The following is an 11,664-nucleotide window of genomic DNA, read 5'->3' as shown; positions in this document are numbered from 1 at the left end:
GTTGAGGGAGTACTTGAGTGGAGGCCCAATGTCCTTCTGCTACCTTAATACTAAACCTATATCTTTTGATAGGTCTGGGCCACTTTTCATCAGGTACTCTCAAAGCAAGGGGAAATGAACTAAAGTCCAATGATGCTAATTCCATAACTTTGGGCTGGCGGTCATCTGTTTCTTTTCACGAGGGAATTTTCAGCCTTAAGTCCAAGGGTTACAGGTGAGTTTGAGGTAAAGCCCAGTTCACTTAGTGGGATTTCTATGTAAGTCATTCTGGTGTGGCCCATGTAGAATGTTTTGGGCCTTGAAAGGACAGATTCTAAAGCCCCAGGCATTTATAGCACACAGGCTTGGTCCTCAAGGGCTGCTAAAAACTAAGTTAAACGTGTGTAATTAGGAACATAGTACCGGACTTATGCTCTCCTTGGGTCCTGTGTAAGTACTGTTACGCATTTTCCCCTGATAAGAGATTGTTCCTCCCTGGTTACTCACCAGCAGAAATGTAAACATGTTCTCTGAAACATATGTGCTTCCCTTCTACCTGCATTTTGACTTGACTTTCCAGTTATGCTGGTTCTCACTCCTACAGGAGTGACTGTTGATGTGGGGTGACCTCATCACAATGTTGTATGGCAGCAAAGCAAATGGCCTCTGCCATTGAGGTCTCCTCTGTCAAAGTGGTTTTGAAGATGCCTCTGTACGGAGGGTGTTATGTGGCTCATGGATACTAGGCAGGCTCTCTGTTTGGGAGACTGGATTAGAAGTTTACATGACCCGAGAACAGAAGCCTGCCGTCATTCTAAGGAACATTCTTGTAGCACTCACTCCAAGACAGATTTGTTTGTTCTGGCAGTCAACTGTACTTCCAATATTCACTGTACTTCACCAATGTCAAAACTCAAATGCATCAATTCTACGAATCAGGCACAACTCGGGTTTGTGTGCATTTCCTGGGGGTTAGGAAGGAGTTTGATTTGTCATCTTCCTATTCATTGTTCAACTTTCGCATGCATAAGAGGCAATTGAAAATACCATGGCTTGGGTCAGGCACATCTTAGTTTTCCAAGTGCTCTTCAACACTTTAAGAAATTCTTGTAGAGCAATATTTGCCAGTGCAATACATCATTTGAATTCTTGACTGCTGCTTCCATGAGCATTGTTTGTGCATCCAAGCAAAATAAGACCCTTGACAACTTTAATATTTTCTCCATTTATCATGATGTAGTTTGTTGGTCCAGTTGTGAGAATTTTGATTTTCTTTACATTGAATTGTAATCTACACTGAAAGCTGCAGCCCTTAATTTTCATCTGTAAGTACTTTGAGCCCACTTGGCTTTCATTAAGCAAGGTTGTATCATCTGCATATTGTAGGTTTTTAATCCAGATGTCATTTTCTGGTTCATATAGTCCAGTTCCTCAGATTATTTGCTAAACATACAGAGTGAATATGGTGAAAGGATACCCTGAAACACGCCTTTCCTGATTTTAAACCATGTCATAGTTCTTTGTTCTATTCTGCCTTTTGTGCCACGCGCAGGCTCTGCCTGAACACAGTGAAGCGTTCCGGAATTCCTGTTCTCCTCAATGTTATCCAGAGTTTGTTATGATCCATACAGATAAATACCTTTGCACAGTCAATAAAACACAAGTAAAAATCTTTCTAGTATTCTGGGCTTTCACCCAAGACCCATCTAACTTCATCGGTGATTTCCATTATTCCACATTCTCGTCTGAATCCAGTTTGAATTTCAAGCAGCCCTCTATCGAGGCACGGCTGCAATGGTTGCTGAAAGATCTTCAGCAAAATTATACTTTCTTGTGACATTAATCATATTATTCAATATTTTCTGTATTCTATTGGAATGGGCACAAATAGGGACCTTTTCTAGTCAGTTGGCCATGTAACTCTCTTCCAAATTTCTTAGGATAGTTGAGTGAGTGCTTCCAGTGCTTCATCAGCTTGCTGAAGCATTTCAATTGGTATTCCATCAATTCCTGGAGTCTTGTTTTTCTCCAATGTCTTTAGTTTAGTTTGGACTTCTTCCTTCACTGTCATTGGTCCTTGATCATTGCTCGAATGTTGACTAACTCTTTTTGATTTGGTGACTATGTATTCCTTCCATCCTATTTTGATGGCTAGCTACATCATTCAAAATCTTTTCCATAGAATCCTTCAATTGTTTCAACTTGAGCTTGAATTTTTTCTTTAGTTCTTTTAGCCTGGGATATGCTGAGCGTGTGCCTCTTTTTGGCTTTCTAACTCCAGATCTTTGCACATTTCATTATAATACTTTGTGTCCTCAAGCTTCCCTTTGAAATTTTCTGTTCAGTTCTGTTACTTACTCATTCATTTCTTTTATTTGCTTTAGCTACTGTATTTATGTTCAAGAGAAATTTTCCGAGTGTCTTCCAGCACCCACTTTAATCTTTATTTCCCAACTTTTTAATGACTCTTTGTTTTCTTCATATAGGATGTTCCTGATATCATCTCACAGCTTGACAGGCCTAATGTTATTAGTGTTTAATATCTCAAATTTGTTTTTGAGATGTTCTAAAAATTCAAGTGGGATATATTCAAAGTTGTATTTTGGCTCTCATGGATTTATTTTAATTTTCTTAAGTTTCAACCTGAATTTATATATGAGCAATTAATGGTCTGTTCCACAGTCAACCCCTGGCCTCTTTTTGGCTGATTATACTGAACATCTCCATCATCTCTGCTCAAAGACATTGTCAACTTGATACCTGTATATTCCATCTGGTGAGATCCATGTGCATAGTCTCTCTATAAGTGTATATCTAGACATAAATTTATAACAAGAAAATGACTCCCATGGCTGGAGAAGTTGGTAAGCCCCAGTCCAGGCAGGTTCAAAGTCATTAGGGCAGATTGGTGACTTCTGACTTGTGTATCAAAGAGGCTGATAATTGGCAGGAAGATCATAGGCTGGTGGTTGCGGAGGAGGGTGAATCCAAGTTCAGCAGGTCAGATGACAGGTTGTGGGCAAGTTTGAGGATTTGGAGGCAATATGGCAGGTTATTGACTCAAGTCCAGAGAACCAGAGGTTAAAGAGTTAGATGCAGGATCCAAACCCAGCAAAAAGTACACGTTTCCCACAGTGTCCAATTATATTGGAAGCAAGCCACCCCCCACACCCCCTGCCCCCAGGCAATTAATTGCATCATGGCTGTAACCTGATTAAGGGTGTTGCATTCTACCCTAATCTTATCCCTTTATGGAGGCTTACAACTGATTGGCAATGATTGCATTGTACCAGGTCAGGTCATGCTATATCAGTAGGTGTTACCTGCTAAACCTCTGAGAATCCTTGCCTAGCCAAGTTGACATAAAACTTTAGTTATCACATCCTCTCTTTCTCTGTTTCTCTTTCCTTTTCTCCACACTCTCTGGCCTTTCTCTTCACTCCTTATCCCTCCCTCTCTCCTTTCTCTCCTCTTGTATCTGCTTTTAATGACCCAGTTGTTCTGAAGTCAGAGGAGAAAGAGTGAGGTCACACAACAGAGCCTCATCACGGGCCTGTCTTCCTCACCCTGGAACTGCTGAGGCTGGCGTGTTTCTTTCTGTAACAATTCAGCTTGTTTTCAGATTTTCTAAAAACAGCAGCATTTGTACCTCATATCATAAGGTGTACTTGCCCACCAAGTTTTCTTAATGCTGAACAAATGGTTTCACTGGTGAACTTAGAGGGCCAAAAAAAAAAGCCTCCTGAGCAGCTATCAGAATGACAAGTGTTGTCTTATAGATAACAAAGTCCAGCAGAAATGACTGTGCCACGAATGTTGCTATCACCCATTAAAATTGGAAATGTAATTCATGTTCCTGAATTAGACATGTGAAAATTTTTGAAATGACAAATGTTATACACACACACACACACACACACACACACATTTACATGTGGGAGAAAGGTGTGGCAGTCCGTTTTCAAAGATTACAACCTTGGAAACCCAGTGGGACAGTGTTATCCTGTCCTAGAAGGCTGGTACGAGTCAGACTGAACTCTACAACAATGGGTCTGATATGTGCCTGCATCGACACACACACACACACACACACACACACACACACACACACACACACACACAGTGGGGGTGGCTTAAAAAGTTTGTGGCGGTGTTCCATTATCTTTGAATTCCACTTAATTCATATTTGCCACAATACAAAAAAGGTATCCAACTTGCTAGGGATTAACCTTTTTGGCAAATAAATGGTGTGGAAATGCTATATACTTAGCTTTCATACTTGATTGGAGAAGGAGTTGGTAAAGTGGTTACTGGGAGTAGTATTTGAGTAGGAAAACATTTTTCAGGAGGAGGTCAGATAATAGAAACAAAGGCTTAGAAGGGGGCTAATACCACATTGTGAAGGGTGTTCAGGTGCCAATTCTAATTTGGTTAACTAGAGAGGTGCCAGTGGGCACACTCTTCAGTGATATGCAAAAACAATTGGATCTAATCTTGCAAGCAATGAGGAATCATCAGCATCAGGTGAGGGGGAGTGACGTGGTAAAAGCAGTACTGGGTGAAGATGAATTTGGTGTAGTGCTGAGAACGATGAAGTCAGGGGAAAGAGGGAGTCTGACATGGAGCGATTCTGAAGGGTTTTTGTTGTAGGTCATAAGGGACATGAAAATGACGGGGGGAGCCAGACAACTGTGGTTTGTATGCTTTGTGCAGAAGCCAATGGGCCTTTAATTGGTTGTTCCTCTTGTCTCCTGTTAGATGCATAATCCCCTCTAAGCCTAGATTGCAAGTGGGATTGCAGAGGACATACATATTAATTCAGCACGACAGCTACTCTTCTTTGTTAATATACCTGCAGTTCAAGAAAAGGTCACTGACGAGGAATTAGAACATAGGTTGAGCATCCTCCCAACCCCTTGTCTCAGGCCCTTGCTTTCTATACCTCAATCCTATCCTTTGTGGCAAGATTGGCCACTGCAAATGGAAAGTTCCTTGATCCAGGTTCCCGTCATTCTTCTCAAAGGGGAATTTAGGCTGTTGTTGTCTGGGGGATGGTGGGGGTGGTTCAATTCCCAATTTTAGAATTAAACAGCCCTTCTCTCTCTGTTGTTTTGCTTTTGTTTTTTTGGTTTTTGTCTTCTCCTTTTTTAAAAATCTCTGTTGGTTTTTAACGTCTCTGGCAATGCTAACTTCTTATCATATTTATTGTAGTAATTTAAGTGCATGACAATTTTGCTAATGATGGGACAGAACTTTTGAGGTTGAGCAGAAATAAATAGCCACCTCATGTTATAACTACACAGTTTCCATTATTAGGGTGAACGCATATCTCTCACTTCTTTACCCTTGAACTTGAAGTTGCCATTCTCTGTCGTGCTCATTTTCTCTGTCTCTAGCTGATGACTCTGGCGGAGGCCTACAATCCTCCTGTCTTCCTTTCTACGTTCTTACTCTACTCTCTTCAGGCTCCAATGCTCCCCCTCATTGTCAAATGAAATCTCATTGACAGTGTTTGTCAGATCCTAGTGCTGAATTTGGACAAGTTACTTACCCTCCAACCCTCCACTTCCCCCTCATCTGTTAAGTAAAGATAATAATAGTTCCAACATCTAGTATAACTGTTGTGAGATTTAAGTGACCTCAGCATGTTTGGGACATAGATAATGGCATGTCAACATCAAACGTAATGATGGTTTTTCTACCTGCCTTTTATTTTCCTGCTCAGAATTAGCTTCCCTGGTGACTCAGATCATACTTGGACTCCTCAATTCCCCCCAGCAGTGTTCTTTTTGGTAACCCTTGTAGGTTTCCCTGGACCTCCTCCCATCAGGTGTCTACGCAGCAGACCAGAGTCTAGGGTGATGCTTTGGGCCAGTTGGGTGGGTAGGAGGGCAGCACTGGTTTGGAAGAACAGTTACAAACAAGGTCAGCTCAGGCTTTTACTTCCCTCTCAGACCAATGCAGGGAGGGGGCGGTGCGAGGCAGAGGAATAGTCTCTAAAAAGCCATCATAGGTCTTCGTAGGATCTAGGGAAGAAGAGGGTGCTTGGGCCTCAGTAAAAATGGTGAGATTTGCCCTCTTTTCATAAAGAAGACCCCACTTTGTAGACTCTGTAGCTAGTCACAATCCAAGGAAAATTTTGGGTGAATCCCCTTCCTCCCAAATGAGGAAGAGGCAGGCCTCTTATCATTGTAGTTGGAATCGATAGGACAAACATATTCCCGTTTCTGTGGAAGCAAGGTTGAGGCCTCCCTGCAGTAAAACAGGTCTCTGTATGATCAGTGGGTTTTGCAAATATGGTACTACTCTCCCTGCGCTGTCCACCTCTGGGTCCCTTAGCGAGACACTTCACTGTCACAGATCCTTTCTCCCTGACCAGTGGCTCCAAGATTTACAGCTTCACCATCAAGGCACCAACCTTTATATTAATCAGCCAAATCCACGGCTACTCCAGCTTCCTCAATCATCAGACCCTGGGGAGGGACGATAGTTTATCTTTTTGAACATTGAACTCTGTGTTCTCAGCTTTTGACTTCTTCCTTCCATCTGATGTGCTTCTTATGACGGACAGTGACTTGGTGAGAACTTCTTGACCTCCCTTCTCCTGCGTCCTCCCGTTCTCCGTGACACAGAATCTCCGCAGACAGCTTTGGCTGAGTCTAGAAGTCCTCCTCATCCCCAGCCCTTTTTCTCTAGCCAGCTGTGCTTTTTTGATCTTTTCTTCCTCACTCTGTGACTCGCCTTAGTCTCCTAGTTCCTCCCCATCTTTCAGATGAACAGCTTCATTTCTGTGTTTGTAAATATTCACCTTTTCCCACAACCTGCTCTTAGGCTACTGGCTCAGTGACGGGTGGGTGCAGGCTCTTAATTTTGAGTTAATGGACGATTGCAATGATTTATGGGAAAAGTAGTACCTAAGGACAAGTCAACAAACATTTCAGAAAAGATCTGGAGCCAGATGAAGTTCATCTAAGGGCAGGCGAGGTTCTTTGGCTTTGTCAGGCAAATCTTCTTTTACCAAACGTACAAACATATTCATCATCAATCAAAGTAATTTGTTTACCAATATTAAAGATAATTCAGAAAACTGGCCAAATATATTACCCTCTTTTAAGTTGGCAAGGTATGCTATATGAATTATAAGTTTCATACACTGGTCTTATTTTTATTCTAGAACCATTGACAAGATCAGGCAGTGTATACAGATAGGTATTTGGTGGTTTACATTTAAATCCAATCATGGCAATTATTCACACTGAGTCATTCAGTCCTCCTTTTCACATTTTGTTATTTTACAGAATTTGTTCCTTATCTGCCCTTCTTCAAGGCTTGTTTTATGTGGAATGAGTTGACCACTTATGGGGGCTTTCTGGTAAATCTTCATGAAACCTCTGAAAGCGAGGAATCAAGTCTCAGTGGAATGGGTGCTCAGCAGACACTTGAAGGAATCCCTCAGGTTGTCTTTCTGTTTTGGAAAACAAGGCTTCGTGTCCGCACCACCCTCTTCCTTGGAGATAGGTTTCCATAATGAAAGTTCAGATGGGAGAGAAGTTAGATAAGCTGAGCGATAGCGTTCTTACTCTGTTTTTCTACTCACAGTGAGATTCTGAGGCAGAATCTCGGCAGGAGCTTAGATGGCTATGATCCCTTGAAAGATTCATTTTAGTTTGAATGAGTATTTTAGTGAGTGACTTCTTAGACTAGAAAATGGGGTCGAGAAGAGGAAAATAGGAGGAGAGATTGTCTTGAAATGGTTGAATTCATTCTGAAAACATTTAGCTTGATTTGCATGCTTTCCAGGACATTGTGACCCTGCTGTGTGTGTCTGTGTGTGTTTGCCCAGACAAAGGAATCATGCAAATAATTTCCCCTTCTTTGGTCTCTAGTGACTCTAAATTGATTAGAAAACAAAACACTCGCGGCTTACTGCTCAGACATTTTACAAACCTGATGGAGATGGAAATGTTGCATCACAAGGTAGACTGAATGACGTTAGAAAAAAAGGTCCTATCTCTTCTTCCTTTCTAAGCCACGTGTTGCTTAGCTTTAGTGGCCTATCCTACGGGGCAGAGGAGAGATTCAGGAAAACCAGGGAGCCACAACCATGTGTTGAGAGCGGTTGAAGAAACTACAGTTCTTTAGCTGAGGGAAAAGTTCTGGTCTTCATCCATTTGCAGGGCTGATGTTGGCTTTCTTTGCAAGAGAACATATCTAACCAGGAGATTTAGACAAAAAAGAATGGATTGCTTGGAAGAGTAATGAGTTCCCAGATACCAGAAGTCTTCAAGCAATTGCATGTTTCTAAAAGAATCTTTGAAAGACATGTTTCATTTTATACTATAATTCAGTGATAGTTTACTGATGGAGTTATTGCCTATAATCCAATATCGAATAATATATAATTTGGGGATTATATTTTTAGATTCAATTAAACCAGTATACATAAGCGATCAGTGAGGAAGGCACCAGGAATACAATGGTGACTAATACATGAGTTCCAGTTAGCTAGACCTTGGCCGTGCTAACTGCACAGCGGGCAGTTTAAACCCACTAGCCATTCTGCAAGAGACAGATGAGGCTATCTGCACCTGTAAAGATGTTCAAAGGCCTTGAAAACCCTCTACGGGTCACTATAAGTCAAAATTGACTTGATGATAGTGGCTTTAAATTATTTTTTTTAATCTCTAGCTTTAGTAAATTTATAGTCAAACAGGGATCACAGCTGGTCTAAACTAATGGTGTTATCCAAACACTGGGAAAAGAACAGAGCCATTCATTTTCCCTGATGGGATTGGAGCGGGCTGCGCACCGAAGAGTTATTTTTCCAGTGGGTCTTTACAATTTGAGCAGAACTTCGTCAGGTGGAAAAGATTATTCCAAGGACAGGGGCTACTATAAGGAAATGCACAGAGACTTGAAAAGATACTGTGTTTGCAGAGCCATGAGTAATCAATCTAGTGAGGCTAAGAATAAAGAATCTGGAAGGTTGTTTGGTGAGGGACTGGGAAGGTCTAAAATGTCTAGTAATAGCTTCAGCTGTTATCTCTAGGCAGTAGAGAGCCCGCGGAAATTTTATGCATGAATCACACATGTGATTTACATGTATCGTTACCTCTGCTAGGCGTCAGTAGCCAAATGATCTGGAGCTGTTAGGGCTGAGTGGAAGGAGACAGGAGACCATAGTCATCAGGAGGCTTCAACAAAAGGTTGGACTAAAGTCTTGTACTAAATGGGGTAGGGGGATTTGGGAGGTTCCGGAGGCCCTCTGAAGAGGATAATGAGCTCAGTTTTAGGTTGGGTAGTTTGGGGACATCTGCAGGACCCCCTGGTTGAGATCTAGGTTTGGAGTTTAGATGAGCGTTTGGGTCTGGAGATACTATTTGGAGACCCTCTAGTGCATGGGTGGGAGCTGATGTCTGAAGTGATGTAAATACGTAACATATGGGAAGGACTGCTTGTCAGTTGGGAAGAGAATCCACCACACGCTAGAAGAACATTAACGTTCTCACATGTGAGAAGGGGAAGGTCAGAGGGTAAGGAGAGAACACTATGTAGGCATAGTCTGGTGATGAATAAGGCACATGGAGAGTAAGTGGACATCTGGGATGTAGGTGTTAGCACTGCCCGAGAAGTGGGTGTTCTGATTTTAAGTGGCCATTCTGGACTTTGAGGCAGAGAGCCCTTGGGAGTCAACAACTGAGTCATCTACCCAGTGTATGGGTGAAAATGGACTTTGAGAAGATATAATACTTCTTTCTGTTATTCATTGTTCTCCCACGATTTTACCAAGATTTTTGACCCAAAATTTCATCTGATGTGGAGTTACCGTTAGATACAAGGTTGGTTCAACTTTCCAAGTCAGGTATAGCCATTCTAGTGTAAATGTCATTATACATATGATCACATATGATTGATCACATCCTTAATTACTGAGAAAACATGCAGAAGCTATCCAGACAAGACACAGTCTTATCTTCAAGGTATCACATAGCCCAGGACTGTAGCGTTAGGTAGAAGCAGGTCCTGAACTCCGCATTCAAGGTGTCATGGGTTTTTTTAGATTTGTTCTGCTGGTTTAATTAGGGTGAACCAGGCCACAAATATCTGAGCATCTCTGGGCAAACTTTGGATATCATATTGTTAAACTGCAAAACCCTGGAGGAGAATTTAGATTTTGGTGATTTCCCTTGAATGTAGCAATGACTCAGACTGAGCTTGAAGCTGGATTCCTACATCTTTCATATTTTACAAGATTGGAATGATTCTGGGTGATTCATGAAAGATATTTAGCTCTTTATGACTCTGGTCTGTGGTTGCTCTGTACCCTTGGAGGACGTGCCCTGAGGATCCACCGATGTCTCAAGAGGCGCAATATTATACTCAAGGTGGCCTGCACATCAGTGTGCCTTACCATTAGGGCTGTGCTTTACAAGGTAGTGCAACATCATACCTGTAAAACACACGAATAAAAGCACCACCTTCATGCTTCAAAGTGCATCTTCCACAGCCCTTGTTTGCTTTGCAGATAAGAACTTTCGCACCTCTCTCTTGACTTAAAAGTGCAAGATGTAGAATGTTGCTTGGGCTGTTCTAATAGCTTTTGTTTGGTAGTTTCTGAATTTTGCAAGGCTGAATATATTTAGGCCCAGATATTACCAATTCTCATCGGGTCTCATGATAAGGAGCCATACATCTTAAAATATACTCAAGAGATTATGGTCTCTTTGGACCTTTCAAAAAAGAAGTTTCAATTTCTAAATTGGTCTTGATTCTGGAAGGATGGGGTGGGAGTGGGGCATTTGAGAGAGTTGTTGGTCTGAGTCAGGTGTTTGTGCTTAAGGTTGGTGAGCAGGGAACCCTGTGAGGCAAACCTGTCACTTTTTTTTTTCATTCATCTACCTTTATTTATTTGTTTTTAAAATCACTTTATTGGGGGCTTACACAACTCTTATCACAATCCATACATCGATTGAATCAGGCATGTTTGTACACATGTGGCCTTCATTCTTTTCTAAACATTTACTTTTTAAGATCAGTTTGCATTCCTGCCCTATGGACTGTTGGCTTTCTGGGCTGCAAAGGTGTGGCCTTGGGCAATCTTCCCTTGATGTGCAATCTCCTAGCACAGTGCCTACTACAGATGGCCTCCCCTGCTTCACTACACAGGCCCTCTGGGTGCAAACAACCGCACGGCAGAGCGTGAGTGCAGCGGGCATGAAGTGGGTGGAAACGTTCTAATGTCTCACAATAATAACAATGCAGAATCCGACTGCCGTTCAGCTGCTCCTGAACTTCAGCCCACGCAGTAGCCTACTTGGTTCACAGGCCTATGTGAATGCTAGACAATTAGCAACTAATAATGAAGAACGCCATGGGAACCAGTGGGAAATAATAGCTTACTCCAAGTATATAATGAAATGAAATTGGCACAGACAGTAAAACAGACAATTTATGGTGTCTGTCCTCCCTCCCCCCGCGTAATTAAAAAGAACCAGTAAATAGTTCTTGTAGAGGCATTTGAGAATCGATTAGAATCCTATTTATTTTGGAAGCAGGTTTTTAAAAAAATTTTGTTTGTTTGTTTTATTTTTATTTATTTATTTTTAAAACATTTTATTAGGGGCTCATACAACTGTTATCGCAATCCATACACACATCAATTGTGTAAAGCGCATTTGTACATCA

The sequence above is a fragment of the Echinops telfairi genome, unplaced genomic scaffold, assembly GCF_000313985.2.
Source record: "Echinops telfairi isolate 266 unplaced genomic scaffold, ASM31398v2 ScPeMD7_18;HRSCAF=68, whole genome shotgun sequence".
Classification (NCBI taxonomy): domain Eukaryota; kingdom Metazoa; phylum Chordata; class Mammalia; order Afrosoricida; family Tenrecidae; genus Echinops; species Echinops telfairi.
This window is presented reverse-complemented; position numbering follows the sequence as displayed.